Below are 12,266 nucleotides of genomic sequence, written 5' to 3' on the forward strand. Positions count from 1 at the left end.
GCTTGGTGATGTGTCGAGCTGGATCACTCCTGGTGAGCTACTTAGCCTGAGGTAGTTACCATTGTCTCATTTATAAAATTGGAATACTAGTAGTACCTTTTTCATAGGATTGTTTTCAGTATATGAGATAATGCACATATGTTTTATAGAATAATATACTTACAGTTCTTAGCAATGTCCCTGGTACACAGTAATCACAGGAGAAATATTAGCCATTATCATCATTGTCTTTATTAAATGTATCTCCAGCTTTGACCTCTGTCACATTAAACTATCTAGTTTGTCAACCATCTTTTTCTTTTTGTATTTTTTTGGTGTGTGTGTATTTCTATCCCTATTTCCATATGGTTCTTTTTCCTTAAACCTGTGGATTGAAATGCTTGATTCTTCTCTGCCTTTTGAGCCTCTTCCTAACTTCCACTGTCAGCTATACACAGAAGAATGATGTCTTTCCATCTTCAGCCCTGTCCTCTTTCTCACCTACAGCCCCAGTGTTCCATTAGGTGGTTTACCAATGAACCCTCTTTATTACTCACTCATTCAACCATTGCACAAAGATAACGATAAGCTCATGCCTATGTACCAGGTGCCTCGTGTGTGTCAGCGGTAACGGGCATCAGAGGCTATACAGATGATTCAGACACGATTCCTGTTCTTTAGAAAGTGGTTCCATCTTCCCACCGCTTTACTTATTATCTTCAGTCTAATGACTCCCGTCTTTTTGCCCTTGAGTCAGTATCTTCTTTTCAATTTCCCTGGAAATCTTTGCTCCGTAGTTTGATGATGCTTTGAGCCCACCGCATCTCAAACTGAAGGCACCTTCCCTGACCCTCCACTTCATGCTGGTTTCTGTTAAACTTACAATGGAGAATCTAGTTTTTTTCTCTAAACCTTTCCTATTGATTAGCCAGCAGGGGCTCCATTATATGTATTAGAATGATGACTGGCACAGAATACATGGCTGTGTGCCAGAAAAATACATGCTGATTAATTTAGGCATGGAAGAACAATTTGGGATAAAACTAGTTTAATGACAGGAGAAATCTATAATAACACTAATTCTTTAAATTTTCATAATTTTGATACTTTTGCACATTGACTCATATAAAATCTCATTTAACGTGTAAGTCTCCAGATCTCTCCTGGTTTTGAGTGTCCTACAGTCAGGTGGCATCCAAGGATGAAATGAAAGAGATGAGAGATGAAAGGGTCTGAAATTTAGAATCCTGACTATTTATTTATTTATCTATTGTTTGCCGTTCTGGTGATTGAACCCATGGCTTCATGCATACTAGGCAAGCACTCTACTAGAAGCCTTGTACATCCTATGTCTGATCTATTTTATTCACCCAGTTACTAAAACCTGTTAAATCTCCACCCTGCTTTTAAAAGATGATATTTGAAAGAACTTTTAAATCCATGGTACTGATCAGAAACAAAAGACTCTTATTGGCCTGCTATATTGTTATCTCTCAATTTGTAGTGTTTTCAAAGGCTGCATTATTTAAAAATGAACTTTATTTAAACTCTATTAGGTAACTATTTTGTGTTTCTTACAATTACCTCTTATTTGATATATACACAATTTGTTATGTGCAAGAAATTGTGGAATGCACTAGTGTGAGTTTTTAAAAAGTCCAAGATACAAAAGAAACTGCATTGCACTTTAAATGAACTATTGATTTTGGGCTCATTTAACTAGAGCAGCAATAAAGGCTCAGCATGTCTCCCTGTATCTTTCTGTTCATTCTTTTCCCAAACTAGCTAATGAAACTTTATCCATTAGCCTTTCCCATTTCAAGGGGTAATTTCTTGGAGGAAGCACACCAACCAGTTCTTAAGGCATTTTTTCTCCAACAAAATAATATAACAGAATAATATGATACTTAGAGCCAATCTGATGCAGTCTTCTTATTTTATTGCAGACTTCTTATCTATCAAGCAACCCCTCACCCAGGTTGAATATTTACTCATTTAGGAGAAAATCATTAAAAGGATAAAATGCAAAAATAAGGATACCTCATTGTTCAGGAATTTACTACAGATTAAAACTTACTGGTGGGCAAGGAGCAATCTGTGCAGGTTGAATGCCACCTTTTGGAAAATTATTCTTTATGCTACTCAGTGCCTTGTTTACCATTCCTGTGATACTGAGTAAGTGCATCATAGATTCAGACCTCTGAACTAATACTTCTCAGGTTTACATTTGAGAATAGATGCAATGGGGCTTAACTTTCAATATTTGGAGACTGTCTGTCTTGTTGGTCAAAGCATTTTGAAGCTGGCCCAGGGAAGAACACAAGGCATGATGAGGGTAGATGGAGGAACTTTTTAAAAAATTTAAGCTATGAGTACTGATTTTGGAGTTACCGGCTTGGATAGCATCCTAGGAATGGGCTTGAAGTTTTTTTTTTTTTTTTTTCTTTTCTTTTTTTAAAATTTAGTGGTACCAAGAATGGCTGTCTAGGTAGTTGACATTTTCACTCTCAGCCAATTCTGTGACTTTGCCTCTTCTTTTCAAAAGGTTACTGGAAAATTTTCTAAAGAAAGGTGTATTTGAGAACATTATGCTATAAATCATCATTCTTTGGAGGCTGAGCTAGATTGCTGGTGGGATCAGATCAGTCTTCTCCTGAGGCTAACCCTGCCAAGTTGAGTTTGAGCTACTTTCCTCTGATTTATTCACCGTCTGCTGTGGTGGCAGGGAGAAGTGCCAGGGAGACACAGATCGCCCTTGGTTTGTTGTCCTTAAGACTCTTTAGTTAATGGCCTGGCAGGGATGCCCAGGGCTGATAAAAATGCCAACTCAGCTTACAGTGGAAACTTAGTCTCTTCCGAAGTTCCAGCTCCTGTCTCTCTGCAGGAGAGATGGATGGGAACAGGAGGTGAGGACTGAGGCCACATTTATAGGTGATGAGATGTTTGATGCTAGATTTTGGCAAGTGAGCAAGAAGTGTGCTTGATGGTTTATTCTAACTCAAGAAATAGCTCCCTAAGGATATGTGAAAACACCATCACAATTAAAATGTGTCTTCTCCAAAATATTTGCATTTATCCAACTTTAAGTACTGAGGAAAAATACATATTTATGAAACATTTGCCGACAATCTACGGTAAGTCTCAGGTAACAACTAAGTTTAAAAAGAAAAAGAAAAAGAAAAAGAAAGAAAACCAAGCTTTTTAAAAATGCTTTTGCCTTTATCACCATACCCACTGGTGTTCAGGGGGCAGATGTGGGCTTCTGGATGAGAGAGACCCTTTTATCCACAAGATAACCGTGGCTCAGATAAGCAGGATCTGTCTTCAAATCCTGATCCTCATCCCTGGCTTTGTGACTGGGGGCAAGAGAGACTGCTTTTCTGAATCTCAGTTACTTTATCTGAAAAATGGGCTGTTTCAGATCTATTACTAGAGTGTTCATCACATTATTTATCATCCAAACTAGGACTTTTTTGAGGGTGAAGAACGACTCTGGGAATAATTATGCCAGGAAAACAGGTGCCCAGAAACCATTCCAGACAAATTAGAATTATGGTCATCCCATGGGGTTTCCACAGAAGCATGTCAGAGAATAAGGAGAGAATGTGTGTGTCACATAGGAGGTACTCAGTGCACAATGCCCTCGACCCTGCTTGTGTCCCCACTCCAACCTCAGCATTATCTGATAGTCCCTGCCGGCTGTCCTTTCTTTCCTACCCTTTTTGTCCCATCTGCTGTCCGGTCTCTGCAGGCCTCTGAATGGCCAGATCCTTCACTTTTGGCCAGGTCTCTCTGATCCAAAGAGTCTTCATGGTAAGATTCCTTCAAATAGCCAGAAATTCCTCTCCTTTCCCCACATGGGTTCCTCTTTTTTTTCCTCTCTGCTGCTTAGAGTTCCTTCTTGTTCAGTAATAAGATCAATATTTCAATCAAGAGGCACATGCCGATTTAGCCCCAAACTACCATCTTGGATGACAAAACTTGAGCACAGACTGGATCTGAACTGTCTGCACATGCTTAACGCTGAATCTCATTCACCATCTGTTTCCAAGCTCTGATTTCCAAGCTCCGTTTGTATCAACAGGATCCCACCACAATGGGTGCTGAGAAAGCTTAATTCTTAGAGACCTGAGAGAAAGCACTGAAACAGTCCATTAATTAAATCAAACAAACACTCCTGCCGGGGGTTTTGTCTTCAGGAAGCACAGTGGCATTGCCTGTAGAGCTACCCAGAACTGGTGGCCATGAGCGCTCCTCTCTGCAGTGTTCTGCAGCTGGCACTGGGCACAGCAGCTCAGGCTGCAGCTCCATGGGCACAGACAGGCTGACTCCTTTACATAAGGACCCTGCCAGCAACGTCATCCACTGTGTCCTAGGTACCTTTCCGTATCAGTCATTTCATGACTGAAAATAAAGGACGGAGGAAGCTTCTCAAATGTGAGCAACTGCAATTTTTTTTTTTTCTGATTAGAAAAGTGTCCAGGAAAAAAATCAAACTGGCATCCACTAAGAATATTGTGTACACTATGGCAAGGATGGGGGCATAAATGAAAAGCTTATGGTCTTCTAGTCTTCTTGACTTTTCCATGAATTGCTCATATCACCCAAGATGGGTAGGACCTGAAATGTGTCCAGGGCTTGTCTCCCAGGATGGAGGAAAAGGTACTGAGAGGTCATGGCCTAGGATGATTTGCAGCTGGAGAGCTTTGGGAAGTTAGCTGGCCCAGAGAAACTTTCATACTGCCATCTCTAAATTGGGAAGCTAAATATTTGGAAGGGCCTGAGCATATCACCTTCCACTTAGGGAACTACTTAAGATATGAGGTCTCCAGACTGTAATGGTGTTTGTCTTTGGCACAAGGCTTCAGGCATGGAGAAAGAGAGGGAGAGGAATTGAGAGGGGGAGAGAGAGGGAAGGGGAGAGAAAGAGAGAAGGGGTGTGTGTGTGTGTGTGTGTGTGTCGCGCACACGTACGCTTTTGCTCATGATTGGTGTCATAGATCATTTCTCAAATGAAATCTGACCTGTGTCTTTTAGGAGAAGGCAAGTCTGCAACATTAGGGATGTAGCTGGAAGAAGGTTGTTTTCAAGTGGCTTCTTTGTTGTTTGATAAATGGAGATTTTTTTCAGAACAGATTGAGAAATCTTGGATGGTTAGAAAGAGAGAGTGAATCACTCCTCGGGGTAACACTGTCTAAAGGGAAGGAGGGGACATTTTAAATGAGTTCCCTTAGGATGTCCTTCTAGTGCAGTGTCTGGCATGAAGGGCACTTGATGCTAATTCTAACTCCTTGTTGGGTCTTCTTCAATCACGCACGGGCTGGTGGATGACATTTCTTAGAGAGGGCAGAGTCTGGTTTGCCCACTCCATCCGTGCATAGTGCTTAAGACAAGAGACCGAATTCCAGGGCCAGGAACTGGGTGGACCCTGAGATAAGCTGGGGAACAAGAGCCAAGTTGGAAAGGAAGAGACAAGTTCCAATCACTGTGATGATGGAGAGTGCTTTGGGCTGGGGTCTCATGGTGCCTGAGATGTGCACTTGGTTAAAGGCACAGTTCTGGGTGAAGCACAGCCACATGAATTCACACTTGAATGGATCATTGGGCAGCCAGCAGAGAGAAGTGCACAATCCTTGGTGATTGACGGATGATTAAGCATTCATTTATTTAGTAAATATTTATATGTGCTTGAGCTAGGGGTTCAAAACTGGACAAGACAGGAGCCATGCACTTGGAAAGCATTGCATTTAAGGGCAGGAGACCAAGTTGCTCACTCCATCAGCAGATAAACATACTTTTGCAGCAGTTTGCTAGCTCATACTAGTTTGTCAATTTGGATTACACATAATGCTGTTGATACCACCATTGCACAATAGACCAGCTATAATTTCAGATGACTTTATTGTTTTTTTATTCTTTTTTTGGTACCAGGGATTGAACCCAGGGGCACTTAACCACTGAGCCATATCCCTATCCCTTTTTATTTATTTTTAGATTTTGAGACAGGGTCTTGATGGGTTGCTTACAGATTAGCTAAGATGCTGAGGCTGGCTTTGAACCTGCATTCTTCCTGCCTCAGCCTCCCAAGCCACTGGGATTACAAGTGTGTGCCACCCCACCTGGCTCAGGAGACTTTTAATAACAGAATGATCAAATGTTCTTTCATGCTTTATTCAATATCATCCTAAACAGAGGATATTTCTTCCTAGAACATTTTTTTTTGCATGGGGAGGAAGCAATAACTGCCTAAATCTAGGAGAAATTTTTCCTGGCTTATCTAATTTATGTGCTGAAGCTGACAAACATCAGACTGTGAATGATGTATCATCTTGGGTCTTTGCTTCTGGGAATGAAAAGACCTCAGTACTTCTTTTCTGTACTACCTCAGTACTTGGCCTCAGTACTTCTTTTCTATGTTCAGTCATAACATAGATTGGGTTAGCTGTGGCCCTTTCCTTCTGAAACATTTACTGATCCTTAATGCTCTGGGCATATAAAGACACACATGGAAATCTAATGGGGAAGGACTCAATATGGTGGTGCAAGTGAACTTGTGATGTCTAAATATTTAAGCACTGTATTCCAACTAGCTTTGTATATGACACCCTCATTATCACTGATCTGCAGCCTTCACTTGACCTTGGATCATCAAGAACTAGGCAGGAATGAAAAATTTCTCAACACCATAGAATTTTAGGAGGCAATTCTTCAAATGGAATGTAAATGTAAATGACAATGATAAAACTATACTGAATATACTTTATACATAGTTCATTTGCCTCAACTCCTTTTACATTCATTAAAAAAAGGACACGTATCATGGATGAGACAATGTTGGTAAATATGGTCCAGGTTATGAGGCCTGAATTGTATTTACTATCATGTATGTAATAGGCTTGAATTGTCACAAGTGTGACTTTGAGGGGTTTCATTCTTCATTACTGACTAAAATCCATATCCCTCAAGAGGGGACTTTTTATGGTGATAGAAATATTCTCTTCTTGATTGTGATAGGATCTCCAAGACTGTAAATATTCATCAAAACTCATCAAATTATACACGTTAAAAGTGTGCACTTTACCAAATGTAAATTAAACTTCCATGAACTTGATTTAAAAATAATCCAAGCCCCTATTCCCATGGAGGGTGGAAATCTTAATTATTTTAACTCATAATAAGGTCAGCTACTTCCAATATAAAGCTTAATTTCTTATGGTCGAAAGCTGATCAATTCTTCTTTGCCTTTTCCTGATGCATATGGGCATTGTAGTTCTTGGATATTATCCTCTTACCTGGAGGAGGACCTGGTATGGGGGATCCCTTCTGTTCTCTCTGATCCTCCCTGAAGTGTCTCATCATGTTGGTGTTTGGGGTCACATCCTCCCTCTTAATGTCTTAACATCCCACCATGGCTTTGATTTCCATGCCCACAACTCTGTGCTCCCTTTGATGGAACCAGGAATGTACTCCCTTGGGACTCTCAGCTGATCTCAGCCATTCCCAAGTTTTTCTCAGTAACATGGGGGTGAGGGTTGATGAGGAAGTTCTGTTGCCTCCCCACTCCCGCACTCCTCCTGGCTGCTTGGGACAACAGGACTCTGCTGCAGGGCTTCCCCTATGACTCAGCCTTCAGCCATTCCCTGGCTCATCAACAAGGCCCAAGTCACAGAGGGAGAAAGGGAAGGAGAGAAAGGAGACAGATGGAGTCAGAGAAGACAGAAACAAACTTCTCTTTCACTTTTTTCTAAGTATTTTTCAAAAACTCTTAACATTCAAAGTCATGTCTCTCCTAAAATTCATTCGATATGTTCCAGAAATCAATGGCCTTTTTGTTCTAGAATTTTCCCAGAACTGCCTTTTCCTGAGCAACAAGTTTCACTCCATAGAGGCCCAATGTCATTTAGGGTGAAAAGAAGAATACAGAAACGGCAGTTAAAATCTCACCAGAGTGTCCCAATATGTTTGCTGGAATGATGATGGACAATGATCTCTTGACAGATAGAATCCAATTCTGAATGGCAGAAAGCAGGGCTTTGTTCTGGCTGCCTACTTTTTAGGTGACGTAATCCTTCCCCTGGTTGAGAGGAGGCCATTGAGGTCATGGGTGGCAGGCACAGTAGTAGATTGACTTGTGCTGTACTCAGCCAACTCCAGGAGATCCCCTTGTTTGATTCTCAATGACTCACACTGGCCAGTGGTCTTCTCCGATATGCTGCTATCCATTCAGCCATGATGCTTCTTTTCACTTTCTGGCCACTGGTACCATGTTTCTCAGCACCCAAGCCTTAGGTAGGTGTGTGTGGTCAGTTTCTGGGAGCAGTACATTGCCATACCATTTAGGGCCACGCTTTAGAATATGCCTCTTGATAAATAATTACATCTGTTCCTCCTCCCTGCTCAACTTTCCTTGCTTCTACAACCTCTGCCTTTGTGACCACCAGTTTTGTAAACTGCATTGTTTTTCTTTTGATTTAATCTGCTTTTAATTTTAACAAGTTTTCTCACAATGTGCAAATAGATGGGTTTCCTCTCTCTCGCTCCTTTTCCTTTCCTTCTTCCTCTTGTTTCAGTTTTGTCCTTGCTTGTCTCTGGTCCACATAAATGAGCACTCAGACATTCGACACAGGCATCCTTAGCAGTAAATTTAGAATGGTGCTGATGCGCTCGTGTGTGAGGAGCTGAGGAACCTTGTAGAACTGAAGTCTTGGGAAGTTTCCACAGGCTTCTGCATGCTTCCCGCTGAGCCCCCGAGACTGGTGGACCCCTTGGGTTTTAAGGAGCATCCTTTAGTAATCTGCGTCTTCCTGGGCCTGAGGACAAGTCCTAATGGAGTGCCTGTAGGAGTCGTAAGGAGAGATGCAGTGTGGTTTTTCTGTTTCTTGGCATGTCCTGCCTTGAGATCATCCTTCCTTTCCCACCTGATGTTGACAGTGAGGTTGGGTAGGAAAGAGTAGACAGACAGAAATGGAAAGACAGGGAAATAAATTTTTAATTCATAAGTTCTGCATACTTTTGCAGGCCTGACTCTCCCCAGGCAGTCTCTTTGCTAAGCCAGTGACTTCCAAATTCCCAGGAAATCTGTACCTCTTAGAGTTCGCCACAAACCCATTCATTTGTTCTTCATTCACTCTTAATTAACCCCTCCAATAGATAGATTAAGAAAAGAGAGAGATGATGTTTTGAGAAATCTATCACTTAGGGGACTTTGCAGTACTACTGATTGATCAGATGATGTAGACCATATTGGCCTAAGGACCCAAGACTGCCAAGACCAGCATAAATCAGGTTGAGATCACCAGGCTGATATCATTCTTATATAACTTTTCATAGTCATGCCTCACCAAATTTCCTTTAAAAGAAGAGCTGGGAACCTTAAAATACATCTCACTCTGAAAATGGCACCTGGATGTACGTTCCTTGCTTTACCCCAGACAGCATCTCTCTCTTAAGATCACTCCACTTCTCCCTTAAATATGTATCTACCTTCCTAAATAAATCTCTGTCCATGCCTCTGACGGGCTCATGCTGAAATTATTTTCTATCACATAAGCCAAGGACCCCACTCATCCTGAGAGCCAGTTCTCCTTTTTCCCAGGAATTTCTTGGACTTTTGTTTTGGAGACATCTCTTCTGCTGTGACAACAGGGTCCAAGGAGACAGCTGCAAAAGACACATAATGTGTGTTGAGGGCTCTTCCCCCATCCATGTGGCTTGGACAGAAAATGCTGTAACCATTAGGAAAATATGAACAACAGCTAAAATAATGTAAGCTCTGCATTGCACAATTTATTTATTTATTTATTTATTTATGGTTTTAAAAGAAAACCAAGAAACTGGATTCAGTGACATTGTAGCAAAGAAACAAATTCTGAAGACTTATACTGAATATTCCGAAAGACATAAAAAAGAGATGGTAGTAATGAAGTCCAGTTCTTTCCTAGAGAAGCTTCATAATGACTAATATCTATGGGCTGGAAGGATGCTCAGCCAAGTTAACATCCTTGAGTGCCAAGGCTGCCCCCAAAGAAGGCAGAGTTCAGGAAATATCAACACTGGAACTCTGAAAGGCAGATATAGTTCATCCATAGATTATTGTGTAAACATGAAAACTGTCTTTTCCTGGTTCAAAAGCCAACCAAGAATCTATACAGTTTTATTTATTTGCTGTAGTCACACTGAACTGGAAAAAAAATTAAGTTGTTATTCCTGGACAAATGCTTTACATATCCCTCTTACTATCAGTGGGAAAAAAATCAAATTAGTGGAATTTATTTTAGCCCACTTGCTGATAGAGATGACATTTTGAGAGTATCTTTGTGGTTCAAGAATATTCCCATATTGAGCAACTATAAATTATTTTTTCAAATGTCATGTTTGTTGCAGTTAGCAGAGATTGAAGAATCCAAGAATTAAGAATACTATTTATGAAAGTATTAATGCTTCAAGTTGATGCTAATATATCATCATTAACATATATTTGACAAAAAATGCTGGCCTGCACAATCATCAAGAATACAACTAATAATAAATGCGGGCAAGGAGGTAGGGAAAATGTACACTCATGTATTGTTTGTGAGACAGCAAATTAGTACAATGACTTTGGAAAGTATTGTGGAAATTCCTCAAAAGACTAGGAATGAAACCACCATATGACTGTTATTCCACTCCTTGGTATTTACCCAAAAGAACTAAAATCACCAAATTATAGTGAACATGCATTCCAATGTTTGCAGTAGCACGATTCATAATAGTCAAGTTATGGAACCAGCCCAGGAACTTGTTAAGAGATAAAGAAATAAGGATAAAGAAAAAATTATATATATATATATGCACATATATGTGTGTGTGTGTGTGTAATATATATTAATATAATACGTGTATTATATAAAAATACATTATATTAGTATATATACATTATATTATATATAATATATATACTTTACATATAATATATTTTATATATGTATGTATGTATGTATATATATATATATATATATATATATATATATATATATATATACATTCCACACATAACTCAACCATAAAAGACAATGAAATAATGGCCTTTACTAGTAAATGGGTAGAACTGAAGAAGATCTTGCTAAGTGGAAAAATTCAGACTCACAAAGTCAAAAGTCAAATGTTTTCTCTCATGTGAGAAACTACAGTAAAATAGGGGAGCAAGGAGAGAGGAATCCCATAAGAATAGAAGGGAGATCTCTGTAGTAAAGAGGGGGAAAGAAGAGGGACAGTCGAAGAGAGGGATTACAAAATGAAATTGACTAAATTATGCAATGTACATATATAATTAAACCATGGTGAATTTCATCTTAATGAATATCTCTATAAAGCACCAATTAATAAATAGCAGATCAGTAGAGGAAGTACAACAGAGGGAGGGTGCTGGGGAAGGAAAGTAGCAGTACTGGGGACTAAATGGAGCAAATTATATTCCATGCATGTAAGACTGTGTCAAAATGAATTCCACTATTATGTGTAACTATAATGCACTAATAAAAACATTTTAAAAAATTCTGGACTACAGAGGTGTTTGGAAATACACTTAAAAGGGAAGATTTTGAAAGTTGCTTTTTTTTTTTTTTTTTTTTTTTAGAGAGAGAGAGAGAGAGAGAGAGAGAAATTTTAATATTTATTTTTTAGTTCTCGGCGGACACAACATCTTTGTTTGTATGTGGTGCTGAGGATCGAACCGGGGTGGCACGCATGCCAGGCGAGGGAGCTACCGCTTGAGCCACATCCCCAGCCCCTTGAAAGATTTTTGTGTCACTAATAAGATACTGTTAAATCTTATTATACAGGTCACACTTTTATAGTCCCAAAGAATAAATAAATTATAGAGAGGAGACAACACAAAAATGCTGAACTTTTACACTGATACACATCCCAGGCATTCCCTGAGAGACAGGAGATGGAGACGTCATTGAAATGATAATAAATAATGGGTAAATATGAGGATGAACGTTGAAGACAATGACATTGCAGACACAAGTGAAAACTCTGGAGACAACATGTAGTGCAGCCATCAGTTGAGCTGGATGACAACTGTGGCAAATGGAAAGACAACTATTTTATTCTGTGCTTCTGGTGGACTGTCAGAGTGAGTTGCTCATAAGCAGCTGAGGAATTTAACTAATTGTCAGAAAGAAAAAAAAATTGCATCAATGATGATAAAAAGAACATTAAAAATATGTTGACAGAAATATCTAACATACATAGGTAACCCAAGCCAATGAGTCAACTCTTTCAGGTTCCTTTAGCTAAATGAT

At 39.7% G+C, this 12,266-nt stretch overlaps 1 protein-coding gene across 1 annotated transcript in view; it reads left to right on the plus strand.

The window, feature by feature from the left end:
- Positions 1-12,266, plus strand: part of Rp1 (RP1 axonemal microtubule associated) — a 316,472-nt gene that overhangs the window by 282,388 nt on the left and 21,818 nt on the right. The gene's annotated exons all lie outside the window — the stretch shown is intronic.

This window comes from Marmota monax, unplaced genomic scaffold (assembly GCF_021218885.2).
Source record: "Marmota monax isolate L192 unplaced genomic scaffold, Marmota_monax_Labrador192_F-V1.1 WCK01_AAM20220418_F8-fsc00044, whole genome shotgun sequence".
Classification (NCBI taxonomy): domain Eukaryota; kingdom Metazoa; phylum Chordata; class Mammalia; order Rodentia; family Sciuridae; genus Marmota; species Marmota monax.